The following is an 18,919-nucleotide window of genomic DNA, read 5'->3' on the forward strand; positions in this document are numbered from 1 at the left end:
ATGTCAAGACATTACTGACAAACAAAATACGATTTCTGAATTCTCACACTTCAGTTAACACCTTCAAATGATTTTCGCAGCCTGGACCATAACTACTGGCCTTTAACAACAGTTGCAAAAACACAATTTACACCATGCCAGCCCACACATGTTCTAGTGATTATTCCAGCTCACCATATCAGAGATTCATTAAACGTCACAGTCATTTACATATGCACTGTACGTATTTCCCAGACACAGTTTAAAATTCTACCAGTGCTGCTAAATTGAAAAAAAAATGTCCTGCAATTGTTTGAAGGAATTTAATGCATACAAATCTCAGCAAGCGGGACACATGGGAGACAGTTTCACTAATCGGGCATGAAAACAAACAAGATTAAACTACAGCAGTCATCTGCAGAATCAGCCATGTGTACAGTTCACAGCCCGGGACACAGGCAAAACCTAATTGTAAATTTCATCCAAACAGAAATTAAACATTCCATCACATAAAAACAATATTCATTAAGGTTGCTCCTAACAGACAGATTACAATACCTGAACATGGGAATAATAGTTGATTTATGAGCTGCTGTTTGGCTAAAAGGGGTAAAAAAAACCCAGAAAAAACAAAAGTTTGCAATTCAAGGAATTCTGTCCGTTGTTCTCTTGAGTTTGGAAATTATAAACATAATTCTGAGCTGGTGGTCATTCACACACTCTGTGCAAAGTACACAGCTCCAAGCAAATTAAACTGCTGCAAATATTTGCATACATTTATTTAAGTGTATTTTGCATTCTTGATGTATATTTTTCCTTAGATAAACTGTACCCCATCAGAATTCAGCCACCTGGATTAAATGTTCCCGTAGCGAGTGACATGCAGCACCATTTCCATCTCTGCTACATTCTGTTTACAGACACCAGGCCTCCCACCTCTTCCTCGCATCTCACCAAAATGTGGTGTGACACTTCTAAATTTCATGCAATTTCTTGCACAGCAGTGTATGAAATAAAACAGGCAGGCGGGCAATGTCTTTCCCGATTGTTGTGACTTGTGTGCTGCAAGGGTAAGTAAAATTAACTGAGCGAGGCCTGGCCTCCGCTATTACATCAACATTTCCAGCTAATAAGTGAGATAGATTCTCAGTTTTCAGCTCTCATTTCACAGAATAAACAATTCAAACATGCTCGTGTGATTAAAGTAGTATCATTTTCACCTGTTCAAATTTTTTTAATATAAAGTTTGATTTCAGTTTTGTGACAGTATTTATGTTGGGCATTGTGCTCCTGGTCTTTTGTTTTCCATTAGTACTGATTAACTATGAGAAATATTTAACAATGGATCTCAGCCAAGCTGAGCACAGGATTGAAAAAAAAAGTACATTTATCTCCTTGCACTCCCCTAAAAATATATTGAAGAGCATATGCATGGATAGGATTAAACATACCTTAGTGTTATTTTCACAGCCCCAGCACTGTTACTTCACACCAGCAAAAATAAAATAATATAGATGTGTGAAAATAACACTTACAATCCTTGCCACATGCTGCATTGTGACCATTAAAGGCCCTGTACAACTTATCCACCTCAAAGGTGAGCATTATCTGTGCACTGACATCACAAAAAGTATCGTTGCTTAATTTGATTTATAGGGAATATACCTTAAACTTCACCCCTATGGGGCTATTGGTAAGATCCATAAAAATACTGCAACAGCATTTATAAAAAAAAAATTCTAGCCATTTAGTTCCAAACAGTAATAGTAATAGAATTCACTGCTGCTCCACAAACCACTGACCACCTCTCGGCGCTTACCCATTGTCTCTCGAGACAAGGAGGCCAAAGAAGAAGAATAGAATTCATTTACATTGTGTCTTCATACTGCTGTCCCATTCAGTCCAGAAGATGCAATGCTATGGACCATGATCTCCTCCAAGCTTGTCAATGTCATTTCATGAGTATTAACTTATTTAGTAGAGGATTCCACATACTACAGGTATCCCTTGTAATAATGATCACTATTTTGTGCATTTCCTTTCACAAGTACTTAACTATTAGAAAGGATGATTCACTGTATTAGAATGTTTAAAATACAAATATGGATCAGGGCAGTCTAAAGCAATCTACCTGATCACTTGTATAGATGGCTGGCATGCTAAACCCCCACCTGCCAAGAATGAGGCACGTTAATTTTGTCATGAACATTGATTTTAAACTGTTACTGGAGTGAGGGGAAGACAGATCAGCCGTGGCTGGAAAAGACATTTGCATATTAACAGACAGTGTTTGGAAGGACAAAGCAGCCATTCCCTGACATTCAACCCACAATGGACTTTTAATCACCAGACGTTGAAGATGGGAGAGTTTGCATTCCAGGTTGACTGCTAAGATGGCTGAATACACAAACAGACAACAGACATGGTCTGTTAGTCACATGACTAACCTGCTGGGCAACCTGAGTTTTTTGTAATTTGTACTAACAGTTTGGGCAGAAAGCTGTTTGCTCCTGGACTGAGAAGATCTCTCTCTTGTTTGCTCCCATCTCTTTCTCACAAGCCTCTGAATCCACTGAAGACATACAAACCCCAAGAGAGAAAAGTCTCCGAGAGCGAACAAGGTTTAAGAAGAATACTGGGCCCCAACGAAAAGCACAATCTACCTACAATCAAGGACTCATCAGTGAGCTCCAAGAACCGTAACAACAACTCTTCAGATATTGCCTCAAACTTTTCCACTTTATTTTTTCTTCTGCTATTTTCTGTCTCCATTTGCATGTATCACGTATGGATGCTAGCGTGGGGCGTAGCATGTATCCGTAGGCGTTAAGCGAATTAGAGTTTAAGTTTAATAAATTTCAACTTTTCTTCGGCAACCTAAGAAAACCCGTTTGTGCTGGTTTCTTTGCCTTATAATTGGAAAGCGGTCAACAAGCACCAAGGGGGAGCTAAAAACACTGTGTTTAAAATTAAACCCGGTTACAGTAAGACCAGGTCAAGGCTGAAAGGGAACCCGAGATCTCTTCCTCACCTGGTTGTACCATAAATTTGGGTGCTAGGGTTTGGGATTTTACCCACAGACAAACAAGAGAAATTGGAAGTGGGAAGCCAAATTGTTCCCAATCAAAAAAGAGCAAGATTTCAATACTGGTTTTCTTGAGGTTGTGTGTGCTTGAATTCTAACATGTCTGCAACTGAAGCTAGTAACTCTCCAAGCCAGGGTGAAGTAACTTGGGATAAGTTAAAAGCACTGTCTATGGAAGAGCTGAGAAAAATAGCTGAGCAGTGTGGAATCACTGTACGTGGTAAGGCTAGGATGTCTGAACTCCTAAGACTAGAGGCTAACCATTTTTCCCTTGAATCTGAAGCAGAAACAGGGTTAGAAGCAGACTTCCACAGGGTATTGTTAGCAAAGATACAATTGGAATAGAGGAAACTTGAATTTGAGGAGAGGGAGAGAGAGAGAAAAGTCGAGAAAGAATGTGAAGAGTGTTGATGCGGTTTGAGTTAACTAGGGGGCAACAGAGTAACCCCAGTGAAAGCATGGCCAATATGGAGGAGCATAATTCAGGGATGGGTACGAAATTGTTAAAACTAGCTCCACTAATTTCAAAATTCAATGAGGAGGATGTAGAAACATTTTTTGTGTCCTTTGAAAAACTGGCAAGGCAGCTAAAAGGGCCAGCTGAGCCCCTGGTCTCTTTTACTACAAAGCAAGCTAACTGGAAAAGCCTATGAGGTTTATTCCCTGTTGCCAGATGAGAGTTCATCAAAATATGAACTGACCAAAAATGCTATCGTCGGGGCATATGAAGTACCTGAAGCATATCGCCAAAAGTTTAGAACCATATCGCCAAAAGTTTAGAACCATCAAGAAGCAAGCTAATCAAACTTATCTAGAGTTTGAAAGTAAGCAAGCAGCTGGCTTTTGACCAGTGGTTGAGGGCTCTTCAAGTGCAGCTCAGCTATGAAAATCTTTTTTTTTTATTAACTCATGGGATGTGGGCATCGCTGGCCAGGCCAGCATTTATTGCCCATCCCTAATTGCCCTTGAGAAGGTGGTGGTGAGCTGCCTTCGTGAACTGCTGCAGTCCATGTGGGGTAGGTACACCCACAATGCTGTTAGGAAGGGAGTTCCAGGATTTTGACCCAGCAACAGTGAAAGAACGGTGATATAGTTCCAAGTCAGGATGGTGTGTGACTTGGAGGGGAACTTGCAGGTGGTGGTGTTCCCATGCATTTGCTGCCCTTGTCCTTCTAATTGGTAGAGGTTGCGGGTTTGGAAGGTGCTGTCTAAGGAGCCTTGGTGCGTTGCTGCAGTGCATCTTGTAGATGGTACACAGTGCTGCCACTGTGCGTCGGTGGTGGAGGGAGTGAATGTTTGTAGATGGGGTGCCAATCAAGTGGGCTGCTTTGTCCTGGATGGTGTTGAGCTTCTTGAGTGTTGTTGGAGCTGCACCCATCCAGGCAAGTGGAGAGTATTCCATCACACTCCTGACTTCTGCCTTGTAGATGGTGGACAGGAGATGAGTTACTCGCCTCAGGATTCCTAGCCTCTGACCTGCTCTTGTAGCCACGGTATTTATATGGCTACTCCAGTTCAGTTTCTGGTCAATGGTAGCTCCTAGGATGTTGATTGTGGGGGATTCAGCGATGGTAATGCCACTAAATGTTAACGGGAAATGGTTAGATTCTCTCTTGTTGGAGATGGTCATTGCCTGGCACTTGTGTGGTGCAAATGTTACTTGCCACTTATCAGCCCAAGCCTGGATACTGTCCAGGTCTTGCTGTATTTCTACATGGATTGCTTCAGCATCTGAGGAGTCACGAATGGTGCTGAACATTGTGCAATCATCAGCGAACATCCCCACTTCTGACCTTATGATTGAAGGTTGATGAAGCAGCTGAAGATGGTTGGGCCCAGGACACTACCCTGAGGAACTCTTGCAGTGATGTCCTGGTGCTCAGATGATCGACCTCCAGCAACCACAACCATCTTCCTTTGCACTACGTATGACTCCAACCAGCGGAAGATTTTCCCCGATTCCCATTTACTTCAGTTTTGCTAGGGCTCCTTGATGCCATACTCATGCTGATGTCATGCTTGATGTCAAGGGCAGTCACTCTCACCTCACCTCTTGAGTTCAGCTCTTTTGTCCATGTTTGAACCAAGGCTGTAATGAGGTCAGGAGCTGAGTGGCCCTGGCGGAACCCAAACTGAGCGTCACTGAGCAGGTTATTGCTATGCAAGTGCCACTTGATGGTACTGTTGATGATACCTTCCATCACTTTACTGATGATTGAGAGTGGGCTGATGGGGCGATAATTGGCCGGATTGGACTTGTCCTGCTTTTTGTGTACAGGACATACCTGGGCAATTTTCCACATTGCAGGGTAGATGCCAGTGTTGTAGCTGTACTGGAACAGCTTGGCTAGGGGTGCGGCAAGTTCTGGAGCACAGGTCTTCAGTACTATTGCCGGAATATTGTCAGGGCCCATAGCTTTTGCAGTATCCAGTGCCTTCAGTCGTTTTTTGATATCACGTGGAGTGAATCGAAATGGCTGAAGTCTGGCATCTGTGATGCTGGGGACTTCAGGAGGAGGCCGAGATGGATTATCAACTCGGCACTTCTGGCTGAAGATTGTTGCAAATACTTCAGCCTTATCTTTCGCACTGATGTGCTGGGCTCCCCCATCATTGAGGATGGGGATATTTGTGGAGCCACCTCCTCCAGTTAGTTGTTTAATTGTCCACCACCATTCACGGCTTGATGTGGCAGGACTGCAGAGCTTCGATCTGATCCGTAGGTTATGGGATCGCTTAGCTCTGTCTATCGCATGCTGCTTACGCAGCTTGGCACGCAGATAGTCCTGTGTTGTAGCTTCACCAGGTTGACACCTCATTTTGAGGTATGCCTGGTGCTGCTCCTGGCATGCCCTCCTGCACTCTTCATTGAACCAGGGTTGGTCTCCTGGCTTGATGGTAATGGTAGAGTGGGGGATATGCCGGGCCATGAGGTTACAGATTGTGGTTGAGTACAATTCAGCTGCTACTGATGGCCCACAGCGCCTCATGGATGCCCAGTTTTGCATTGCTAGATCTGTTCGAAATCTATCCCATTTAGCACGGTGATAGTGCCACACAACGCCACGGACGGTATCCTCAATGTGAAGGCGGGACTGTCTCCACAAGGACTGTGCGGTGGTCACTCCTACCAATACAGTCAAGGACAGAAGCATCTGCAGCAGGCAGATTGGTGAGGTCGAGGTCAAGTATGTTTTTCCCTTGTGTTGGTTCCCCCACCACCTGCCGCAGACCCAGTCTATCAGCTATGTCATTTAGGACTTGGCCAGCTCGGTCAGTCGTGGTGCTACTGAGCCACTGTTGGTGATGAACATTGAAGTCCCCCACCCAGAGTACATTTTGTGCCCTTGCCACCCTCAGTGCTTCCTCCAAGTGGTGTTCAACATGGTGGAGTACTGAGTCATCAGCTGAGGGAGGGCGGTAGGTGGTAATCAGTAGGAGGTTAGCTTGCCTATGTTTGACCTGATGCCATGAGACTTCAATGTTGAGGACTCCCAGGGCAACTCCCTCCCTACTGTATACCACTGTCCCGCCACCTCTGGTGGGTCTGTCCTGCCGGTGGGACAGGACATACCCGGCGATGGTGATGGCAGTGTCTGGGACATTGTCTGTAAGGTATGATTCCGTGAGTATCACTATGTCAGGCTGTTGCTTGACTAGTCTGTGGGACAGCTCTCCCAGCTTTGGCACAAGCCCCCATATGTTAGTAAGGAGGACTTTGCAGGGTCGACAGGGCTGGGTTTGCCATTGTCGTTTCCGGGGCCTAGGTCGATGCCGGGTGGTCCGTCTGGTTTCATTCCTTTTTATTGACTTTGTAGTGGTAAGATACAACTGAGTGGCTTGCTAGGCCATTTCAGTGGACATTTAAGAGTCAACCACATTGCTGTGGGTCTGGAGTCACATGCAGACCAGACCAGGTAAGGACAGCAGATTTCCTTCCCTAAAGGACATTAGTGAACCACATGGGTTTTTACAATAACCGACAATGGTTTCATGACCATCATTAAACTAACTTTTAATTTCAGATTTATTAATTGAATTCAAATTCCACCTTCTGCTGTGGTGGGATTTGAACCCATGTCCCCAGAGCAATACCCTGGGTCTCTGTGTTACTATTCCAGTGACAATACCACTACGCCACCGCCTCTCAGGGAAGTAGTTCTGTTAGAGGAATTTAAAAACTCTTGCCCACACTCCATAAAGACCCATGTAGAGGAGCAGTGGGTTGGGAGTGCCTTTTCTCAAGTCGCATTTCATTCCGCTGGGTGTGGAGGTGTCATGCTAGGCCCTCACCTGCCAAGAATGAGGCACATTAATTTTGTCATGAACATTGATTTTTAAACTGTTACTGGAGTGAGGGGAGGAGTTGTTGAACAGATCAGCTGTGGCTGGAAAAGATATTTGCAGGGAAGCTGCTGGAGAAGATACTGAGGGATAGGATCTATTCCCATTTGGAAGAAAATGGGCTTATCAGTGATAGGCAACATGGTTTTGTGCAGGGAAGGTCATGTCTTACCAACTTAATAGAATTCTTTGAGGAAGTGACAAAGTTGATTGATGAGGGAAGGGATGTTGATGTCGTATACATGGACTTCAGTAAGGCATTTGATAAGGTTCCCCATGGTAGGCTGATGGAGAAAGTGAAGGCGCATGGGGTCCAAGGTGTACTAGCTAGATGGATAAAGAACTAGCTGGGCAACAGGAGACAGAGAGTAGCAGTGGAAGGGAGTTTCTCAAAATGGAGACGTGTGACCAGTGGTGTTCCACAGGGATCCATGCTGGGACCACTGTTGTTTGTGATGTACATAAATGATTTGGAGGAAAGTATAGGTGGTCTGATTAGCAAGTTTGCAGACGACACTAAGATTGGTGGAGTAGCAGATAGTGAAGGGGACTGTCAGAGAATACAGCAGAATATAGATAGACTGGAGAGTTGGGCAGAAAAATGGCAGATGGAGTTCAATCAGGGCAAATGCGAGGTGATGCATTTTGGAAGATCCAATTCAAGAGTGAACTATACAGTAAATGGAAAAGTCCTGGGGAAAATTGATGTACAGAGAGATTTGGGTGTTCAGGTCAATTGTTCCCTGAAGGTGGCAACGCAGGTCAATAGAGTGGTCAAGAAGGCATACGGCATGCTTTCCTTCATCGGACGGGGTATTGAGTACAAGAGTTGGCAGGTCATGTTACAGTTGTATAGGACTTTGGTTCGGCCACATTTGGAATACTGCGTGCAGTTCTGGTCGCCACATTACCAAAAGGATGTGGATGCTTTGGAGAGGGTGCAGAGGAGGTTCACCAGGATGTTGCCTGGTATGGAGGGCGCTAGCTATGAAGAGAGGTTGAGTAGATTAGGATTATTTTCATTAGAAAGACGGAGGTTGAGGGGGGACCTGATTGAGGTGTACAAAATCATGGCCTCACCACACCCTATCTTTTATAACCTCCAAGTTCTCTGCCTCCCTTCAATTCTGGCTGCTTGCGCATCCCCGATTTTCTTTACTCCACAACTGGCAGCTGTGCTTTCAGCCTGGGTCCCAAGGTTTAGAATTCCCTTTCCTAAATGCCTGGCCTCTCTCGCCGCCCTTAAGGTGCTACTTAACTGCACCCCTTTGACCAAGCTATTGGCCACTTGTCTTAATATCTCTTTATGAGGCTCAGTTTCAAATTTCATTCAATATTCACTCCTGTGAAGTGCCCTGGGATGTTTTGCTATATCAAAGGTGCTGTATAAATGCAAGCTGGTGCTGTCGTAAAAAAACCGTACTCTTTTCCACCCTGGTCGTTCTCTCTGGTATGGCTCCCATCTTCAATCCCTTAAGTTCAAAGGCGCAGACTTGAACGTATATAGTACACAACTGATTTAGTCATTCATCATCAGATCTGGCTGGACGACATCAAGCATTATCAGGTCCTGCTTTCCTTTAAACTACTCACTACGGCAGGATAATCCTGGAACCCAAAAATAATGCCCAGCTTCATTTCCTTACTTCAAACTGTCTCCTAAAATAACTGTCTCCTGGAGTTGAGGCCGAGATGAGATCAGCCATGATCGCATTGAATGCGGAGCAGGCTCGAGGGGCTGAATTGCCTACTCCTGCTCCTAGTTCTTCTGTTCTAAGCATGAGCAGTTCACAGAAATCTTTGCCACTAAGACTAAGACCGAGACCATCTGTTAAACTGCCTCTGCTGTATCCCTCCCTTCAACATTTCCACCAAGCCAAAGTTTCCCTGCCCTAGCACTGAATCGTCTCACAACTCTCGGTATAAGAGTTTCTCTGTTCTAATTCTCTTAAATTTAATCTCTTATCTGTGGCCAGTCATTCTTGACCCCTCAACTACTGGAAATAGTCTGCTTCTAAAGTATCCCACCCTTTCATAATTTTAAAGACTTCTATCATAGACCAGACTGTGCATGAACAATGACGTGGTTAGATCAGCTTATAATATTAACAAAATTCGACTCTCAGTAATGGCTAATTCTAGTATGATTACTGTGGTAGCACTGATGCAAAATAATGCCTGACATTGGTTGGCAGGGCAAACATTTACAGAATATCATTTGCAATTTGAAGTCCAAATGTGAAGATTTCAGAGATGTAATTTAAAAAAGTAGGTGGAAATATTTGTAAATAAATTCCGATGGCTTTTAATGAGGCAAAGTTTCCACTTGTAAGATTTTCTAGTCTCTCTAATTAGGTTTTGAATATATCATGCAAAACACATATGGAAGAAAATATGACTATAAAAGGCATGCTCATTCAAAAAACATATTGTCTCTGTTTAAGAGTTGCATGAGACTTCCAGAAAAAATACTGTCAGTTAGAATTAAAATTTAATATTTTTTCACAAAACAATGTGCTCACATATTTTGTACAAAAATACATAATCCCATCATTAATGGTGTATGCGAACTGCTCAGAGTAAATTATTACATACTGTTCTTATTTGGCCTCCTTATCTCGAGAGACAATGCATAAGCGCCTGGAGGTGGTCAGTGGTTTGTGAAGCAGCGCCTGGAGTGGCTATAAAGGCCAATTCTAGAGTGACAGGCTCTTCCACAGGTGCTGCAGAGAAATTTGTTTGTCGGGGCTGTTACACAGTTGGCTCTCCCCTTGCGCCTCTGTCTTTTTTCCTGCCAACTACTAAGTCTCTTCGACTCGCCACACTTTAGTCCCGTCTTTATGGCTGCCCGCCAGCTCTGGCGAACGCTGGCAACTGACTCCCATGACTTGTGATCAATGTCACAGGATTTCATGTCGCGTTTGCAGACGTCTTTAAAGCGGAGACATGGACGGCCGGTCGGTCTGATACCAGTGGCGAGCTCGCTGTACAATGTGTCTTTGGGGATCATGCCATCTTCCACGCGGCTCACATGGCCAAGTCATCTCAAGCACCGCTGACTCAGTAGTGTGTATAAGCTGGGGATGTTGGCCGCCTCGAGGACTTCTGTGTTGGAGATACGGTCCTGCCACCTGATGCCAAGTATTCTCCGGAGGCAGCGAAGATGGAATTAATTGAGACGTCGCTCTTGGCTGCCACAGAGCAAGGTACTGAGGACACAGGACTGATACACTCGGACTTTTGTGTTCTACATACTGTAGAAAATGCTTATCTTTCTGGGGCTACTGAACAATTTCCTCATGCTTGCGTTTTTGTAAGTAATCCATTTACCTCCTTATAATATAAAAACTAGTAATCGTCAAGCAGATGGAAGAGAAAATCTACAATTGCTAATGTTGAGGTTTGAGAAGTCGATCCTTTCCTTTCTTCTGGTCCTTCAAATAAGAAGCATTTGGCATACAGGGTGCAGCACATTGCCAATCAACAGGGAGTACAAAGGGTTCATTGTGAGTCACGGAAAGTTGTTACCTTGACTGAAACAGCACAATGGTTAGTGTGGAAAATCTCACAGCTGTGAAATTAACTGCAGGCTACAGATCCACACAACGCAAGCCATATTAGTTTGATGAGGGTTCTATATTCAACCCTGTTGACTTCTTACTTTGAATAAAATCATAATACAAAAATATTAGTACATGTTAAAAATGGTATTTAATTTTCCATGGCCTTGATCATAGACACAATGAATAAACAAATAAATTCAGATACAACTATGACTCCAAAATGTAGACAGCAATTCATTGATTTATAAAATGTTTTCAATATATTGATTTTCTTTTTAAGCGTACTCTATATTTTAAATATTGAATGCATGTCTTAAGTTAATTATTAAATGCAGTCCTGAAACTGAGCCCGATACTTTCCCCTCACCTGCATATTTCTACAGCTCCTGGACGTCTTTTCCTACTGACCCCAATACTTTCTGCTGACCCAGTCCAGGTTGGTTATCGGTTTGATTCACCTGGCTTTCAAGAAAGTAAGAAATAGAAATTCATTACATCAGTAAAAGAACATGCATGAAAACCTTAGAGATTGGGGAACAAAGCAATAGGCTTATGCAAAGATTGAGAAAGAGTTGAAGCGAGAACAGAGATGCTGCAGTGAGCAAAGTGCGAGAACCAGAGAGAGAGAGAAGTGGAAGACAAACAGAAATACAGAGAAAGTGACATGATGTTGCACGAAGACAAGTTGATTTTATTTTTCTCAATGAGCACATCTCAATACCACAGGAGATCACTTGCGGAGTTAAAACATTTAGTAAATGACTGAATTATAAAATTGAGTGAGTTAGTTATAAACAATGCAACTTACTGATTGCCGAGATCCCAGTTGAACTGCCACTGTATTCTGCTATCAGACTTCACGGTTGAGTGTCTAACTGTAAAATATATAATGTTTTGATTTTCTGGATCCAGTATTTTGCCCCAGGTCATGCTCACATTCAGCAGTAGGGACTGTGCATGGGCCAGAATGACATGAGGAAAAAAAAATGGAAGTTGGCATGACATTACCACACTTGCCACAATGTGCATGAGAGAAACGGGACATAGCGGAGAGAAGCTGTGTATGTGCACAAATAAACTTCAAAGGAAGGTCCCAAAACTCTGAATGAATGAAAAAAAGGTAATTACGTGGAGGCCAGCATCTAAAAAAAAGTCTTGCATTTATATAGCACTTTTCACGACCACTGGACGTCTCAAAGCGCTTTACAGCCAATGAAGCATTTTAAAGTGTAGTCACAGCTGTAGTGTAGGAAAGGTGGCAAACAATTTGCATACAACAAACTCCCATCATTAGCGAAGAGATAGGAGAAACAGAGATACAGATCAGTATCTAAAGAGTGAAAGAAGCAGGAAAAATAGCAGTGGGGGTCACTACTAAAAGTGGGAGAAAGCAACATTGAGAATGGTGTACAAAGGGAATGGGAGAAAGTAGAGGTGGGAGACTGGTTGTGCAGATCAATAACTGCAGAGGTGCCATGGCAAAGGGTGGGCCAAATACTTAGCAGTTGAGGGTTTGAAAATAAGGTTATAAGATACTAAAGAGAGTTTTTTTTTTCAGGGATGGGTGCAAAAAGGGAGTGATCATGTTCTGATGTGATGTTCTGATCACAGACCTGAAATGTTAATTCTGCTTCTCTCTCCACAGATGCTGCCTGACCTGCTTAGTATTTCCAGCACTTTCTGTTTTTATTAGTGATCATGAATATGGGTAGGAAAGTTATGGAGAGAGTGGTTTAATGGCGACAGGAGACAATTCAGAGAGGTAAGGTGATCTGAGATAAAGATTAAAATCACTGAAGATAAGGATTTGTTCAGTGCAGAGCTGAGGAAAGAAAGTGAGGATGTCCTGGGGAGAAAATTATAATGAGGCTTGTGGGCTGGGGGGGAGGGGGGAGGTGCAGGAGGACTGGTAGATGGCAATTATTTTAAAGGAGATGTGCGAGGAATGGTGAAGTTTTAAAAAAATAAAGACAATGGTTATTCATGTTATTCTAAAATATGATTTTGTTTTAAGATTTGTAACTATTTGCACCTTAACAATTCCAATTACTGAGGGGAAAAAACTATGCACAAACATTTTCAAAAAGCATTTGAGTAATTTGGTTCAACAACAAACTGTGATGTTGAAATATGTACAGCTTTAAATAGGTTGTTCCTCTAATAAATGTTTACATAGGGATTTTCTGCATTAAGTGTTGACATTAAAAGTGTGACTAAAAATCTTGACACATTAAGTAACATGTGTAGACAGGAATTGTCCATCAAGTACAAGATATAAGATTACAGGGACACAATCTAGACAGTTCTAGTGCTGCTAAACACCCAAGCATTACCTAGGTAATGCAGTACCAATCTGAAATTTAGAAAAATATCCTCCAGTTTAACTTGACAGGTATCAGGGAGGGGGAATGTTTTCTATTATACTGATCTGAGTCAAATTTGAAATTGGGCCTTCGGTGTGGATGTATTTGAAATGACTATTATATATTAATGTGCTACTTAAAACAGTATTGCAACAATGAAACATAGGGCCAAAATGTCCCTGATTCAGAGATATAACAGTGTTAAACCAAATGAACTTAGTTTCTGGCGAAAGTTTTGTCTTGGGAAAATAAACTAAGAGTGTACTTGGAAATTCCAATAGTCGTGGCTCCATTATTAAATACAGTTTAAAAAGTTCAATATTCTAAATCTGCACCTTGAATTGTAAAAATGATGTTGGGCACCATTTCAATATTAGCTTCTCAACTGATCATGAAAATTACCTGATGTATGATCAAAGAACCATAAGTGGAGCATTGACAGCAGGGGCAACAACATAAATTTGATCAGAACAGAGGCATAAAAATGTTTGAAATGCTATATATTAATATACAATAGATCCGTTACCTATCTGAATTTTAAGTTTGCCCTTAGCAATTTAGTTGGTTATTGTTTTAACCCTGTAACACTTAATGCTTCTGGATGTGACATTTTTCGTGAGCTGGTATGTACATTCACATGCGTACGTAAATAAAGAAAACACATACTTCAACCTTCAACTCAGACATCTGCACCCATTCTGCATGTAAATACATGCAATATACTGATGTAATTGCTCTTTAATGCCTGTGGTACTACAGCCTCTGAAGCCACACTGTTTTCAGAGATTTGTCCAAACATCAAATAAATATTCTTTCTAAGGGAGTGTGAAAATGCAACATGCCATATGAAATTCAGTTTCAAGAATCACATTAGGCCCTCAAGTATAAATTCATCACTGTATCAAAGTCTCCCATTCTGCAGTACGTGGAAGCGTTAGAACTAGTTAGCCTCAACACACCAGAATATGTAAGTGCATGATGTGGCAAATTTTTTATTCAAAACCCAACACACCATTATTACAAATTGTGAATCTTTTACTGAGTTTTTAGAAAAGTGGAGCCTATTTTTAAGATTTGAAGATTTCAAAAATGCATGGTACAGTATTTTACAAGCTTAAACATGGCTCATTAGGAACAGTTTCCCACTGATTGTACTTAAAGCATACAAAGATAGAAATTCTACGAAATGTTTTGCTATTAATCTCGAAAACCAACAATAAAGCACCGACTACCCACATTCTCAGACTTATGACTGATGTAGAGAAGTTACCATATTCTTTCCCTCCAATAGTGGGATCAATACAACTGCACAATATCCGTGCGCATGGAAGATTTCTTTTGCTATTAGTTTTCATCTTCCAGTCACTATGTGTCAGGCTTCAAATTACCTCATAAAGTTTATTTAGTATTCCATGAATACATAACCAGTTGGCACAACGGTTTTTCATCATGTGTTTGAGATGGGAGTTCAAAAATCGATTACACTGCCGCTACTTTTCACAAACGTTGCTCAATAGGTTGTAGAGTGTGCCATTCATGCATTATGATTTATGACCAGACTGCAAACAGTCACTGATATCTATCAGAGTTTGCACCGGTTGTACTGTTCGCAGTTAAGAGTTTCTCACAATGCAGCCAAGGAATATTTCGAATCAAAACAGATGGTCATTTGACTTCTTCCAACTTAGGACCAAGGTGTTCTTTTTTTCTCACTTGTGCTTGTCGACACAGCTCTTTAGGTTTTTGATGGCTATGTAATCTTGCATTGTAATTGTAACTACTTCATGGTATACCTTTGCAAAAAAGAAACATTGGAATTAAAACTGAGAAACATACAGAATGCTGAATTGAAGCCAAAATAAAACTATTAATAATTGTAACAGTTTTCACTGTTACTGGCTATTTAAATTTCATCAGCAAATTTGAAGATCATTATGAACATTTAATCCAAGGCACAGTTCAATCCACATATATCAAGTTGGGTTTATAAATGAGAAAGGAATCTTTCTTCTGACTTTGCCTCTCCCCATTCACTTTTAATCAGCTAAAATATAGTTTTAATTCAGAGAAAAATGGTAGAAAGGTGCATTTTAGCAGGCCAAAATAGACTGGAAAGAGGCCCAATGCATTCATATAACATCTATTGCAATTACATGCAAGAGTGCTATATGATGTATTATTCAAGCCTTTTTTGTTTTTGGAGCTACTACATCACTATTTATTAAAATATATTTTATAAATGAGTGATAAAGGGTATAGAGATTTTCGTAAATATTTAACTTTTGAGAGCTATGCACTGAAATAATGTCCTAAGGTTACAAGGGGAACTAATAGCCTGGTATAATTCAGACAGCCTTGAGGGTATAATTGCAAATTGAAGGTCCTTTTTGCAACTGATCTGATATTGTAGTTCAGAGGTCCAGAAAATTATAGTTAATTATTTCATTGTTCACTTATGCTAGTCACTAGAACTTTAAACAGTCTAGCCACTGTTTCACAAGCAGTTCATTATTGCCTTATTTCTTTCCCCAGCCAATCATACTGTAAAAGTTTGAAGAATTGCACTCATTTCATGTTATTGCAAAGTTATCATTGAATGCCTTAATTGTTTTATTTTGGAATTTCTACAGAATTGTATCTATTCTGTGTGCAGTTCATTCAGTGAATGCTGGACAGACTTGAAATGCTGTCAACTGGGCAAATAATGAAGATGCCACTGTAAACAGACATGCAGCTTAATACTACCTAGAGTGTATGTAGTTCAAAGCTAAATATAGATTCAGAACAGTGAAACAGATAAAGATAGAATGACTTACCTAAAGCTCTATAATTTCAAAATGACTGCCCATAACAGTTGAGCCTTTTCTACTATTTTCTAATGATGATAGTAGCTTAGGGCAAAATGTTTCTTCCAAATAAATGCTTTACAAAACATGCATCAGTCAACAATGAGTCTAACACCATTAATAAAGGTCAATAAGTTGGGTTTAATACCATTATGCCACCAATAATAATTAACAAGATGTAACATATAATCAGAAATGTTTTAATTAATCATTACAGCTCTGATATTGGACTACAGCACAAACGGGAAGGCTACATTATTCCCCCAAAGTCCAATCTTCAACATTAAGATTTAATTTCACTATTTTTATATGACTTTTATTGCTACGAGTATGCAAGTGTACAACACAAGTGAGTTTATAATGCAGTTTTGTTTGCTGTAAAGGTAGTTTTGCTCTGTCACTTCCCTACTATGGTCATGTGCACAACTGCCTCTTATACCTTTATTTTTCTTCATTAAATAATAAAAACAAAACATCACAATTTGATTTTTTAGAAAGTATTTCTTTCCGCCAGTCTAACTTGATTTTATTTCTCTCCAGCCACATATTTATTGCTACTTTTGGTCACTCTTTCTCTAGCTTCATCTTCCTCTTGCCCCTGCTAGCCATTGCTCTTGACAGTTTCTGTACCATAGCGTATCTTTTCACCTCCTCAATATGAGCAGTGAGCCATGAAGAAACAGTAGAAGTCACTAGGGTACTATTGACCAGTAATGGTGCCTAACTGCCAAAACATTAAAGATTCCACTTTCAACAACATAATCTCTTTGTAAAGAGACATTCATAAAGAAACAAGTTTAGAATGAAAAGGTGGGAATTCAATTTGAACAGCAGCAAACAAATGTGCTGGGATATAGACAAGATACATAACTCAATGATTTTCTTAATTCCGATTTGTGCATAATTCCCATCAAGTATTTGCGCCTGTGGAGCTGCATGCTGTTAGGGCTAACGCCCCTTAGTTTATTTTCGTGTAAAAGTATTGCATTCCATTGTGCACTCAATGTATCCTCTATTTTATCTACTTCTGTGCGTACGTGAGATTACATATAAACTGATCTTGAACAGCTTTATAGAACTTGTGAAGGGTACAAATAGGAATAAATGTAAGAGAACAACTTAACTAGGAAAGTAGTAGTTTTAGTATTTAACCTTTAAACAGTATGCAGGCATACTGCAATCCAGTGTGTTATTGCCTTGAGGAATAAAGTAAGAAAATCTGTTTTTTTAGGATTCAATTTGTTCTGCAATATTAACAGAGTGGAAAAGAGTTTGAATAAGGCTTTTAATAGATATTATTCAGACTGACCAATTATATAAGGCTTTAAAGACACTGATACAGAAAGAATTAGATAAATTTGCATCTAGTAAATTGGTTTCTGACAGGGCTGCAACAACCTTTCAAGTTGGCGATGCATGGAAATTAGAAAAATTTAGAAGCAGGCAACCAGTTCCAACACAAAGTTTTAACGTTTATTTTGCAAATGATTCTCACATTCCATATTGCAGTGGTTGTATGTAAATTAGAAATCTTCTGTTCTAATACCTTTTAGAGAAAAGGTGAACACTGGTGGACTGACCACAAACAAGGATAGATATTAAATAAAAACTGACAATAATGTAACATGAATTACAAACTTGTCAGGAGTGTTTTGTAACAACTTATATCATTTTTACATACATAAAAATGTCAGTTACGAGATATTGGGGTTAAAAGGTTGGTTTATATTCCTAACATTCCACACTAAGGTCCATATAGTTCTGTCATGTGTGCATATGCAGATGAGTGAAGCTGTGCACACCAGATCACAATTACTGAGGAAAACACCCAGGGGTGTCGTAGATGTGTAACTTGCCTTATATAAGGAACATTTGCACTTAATAGAAAGTGAGGAAATATTCAGACAGATTATATTGAAAGTTTTGGGAATCTTTGTGTTAATGCTGATTAGTTGACAAAACGGCTACAATAGTTTCCTTCCAATTTTTCTAAAATTGCTCAATTCAGAAAATATGAAGGCTTGACATTTGCTAGAATTTTAACTGAACAGCAAGTCCATGGAGACAAGTAGGGTTGAATTTAACTAGCCCCTCGACATTGGGGGTTGTGGCAGGGGGGCCTGTAAAATACTTCCGGGAGCAGCCCGCCATGACCCCCACCGCATATTGCCGGCAGTGGCGAGGCCTCAGTGCGGCCCGCCCGCCGCTTGGCGGCGGGGACTTCATTTAAATATTAAAACCAATTAAAATAAATGCAGGTTACCTTACCTGGTCCTGGCAGCTATCCCATGCCGATTTTACGGCTGCTGGCCGCAACACGTGCACCTTCTGAACTCCGTATGGAGTTCTGAGGCGAGACACTAGTAGGGAAGGAGGAGGACTGAAAATTTCAGGGCGGGAGGGGTGGGGGAGTGGTGAAAACTGCTCCTACTGGTTGCGGAGATGGTGGGAAGGGGTTTAGGGTCAAAGGGAATAATGTTCGGGGTGGGGGGAGGGGGGAAGGTCGTGAGTGAAAACTCACTTTTCTTGGGGGGGGGGGGGGGAGGGGAGAATAGGACAAAAAAAATCAACTGATTATTCATGGGGTGGGGGGGTGGGGGCAGGGTGGGAGAGGAAGTTTATTCAATTTTTCCACATCCCTGTCCCTTTAAACATTTAAATGGCACTGAAGGGCTTGAAGCCCTTTAAAAATGGCGTTGGACGCCATTGCTCGGGACGCAGCGGCCGTCCCCTCTACGT

General features: G+C 41.2%; 1 protein-coding gene across 5 annotated transcripts in view; it reads right to left on the reverse strand.

Moving 5' to 3' along the window:
* Positions 1-9,886: 9,886 nt before the first annotated feature.
* Positions 9,887-18,919, reverse strand: part of rbm19 (RNA binding motif protein 19) — a 308,924-nt gene continuing 299,891 nt past the window's right edge. Inside the window, exons 25-26 of one of the 5 annotated variants that reach the window (XR_010977276.1) lie at positions 11,780-15,127; positions 9,887-11,429 (exon numbers count right to left, since the gene is read on the reverse strand). The gene's annotated coding sequence lies outside the window, so the exon portion shown is untranslated. Of the gene's footprint in view, positions 15,128-18,919 lie in introns of all 5 variants that reach the window. The other 4 variants (XR_010977275.1, XR_010977274.1, XR_010977273.1 and 1 more) reach the window with 4 other exon arrangements.

This window comes from Heterodontus francisci, chromosome 23 (assembly GCF_036365525.1).
Source record: "Heterodontus francisci isolate sHetFra1 chromosome 23, sHetFra1.hap1, whole genome shotgun sequence".
In the NCBI taxonomy this organism is placed as follows: Eukaryota; Metazoa; Chordata; class Chondrichthyes; order Heterodontiformes; family Heterodontidae; genus Heterodontus; species Heterodontus francisci.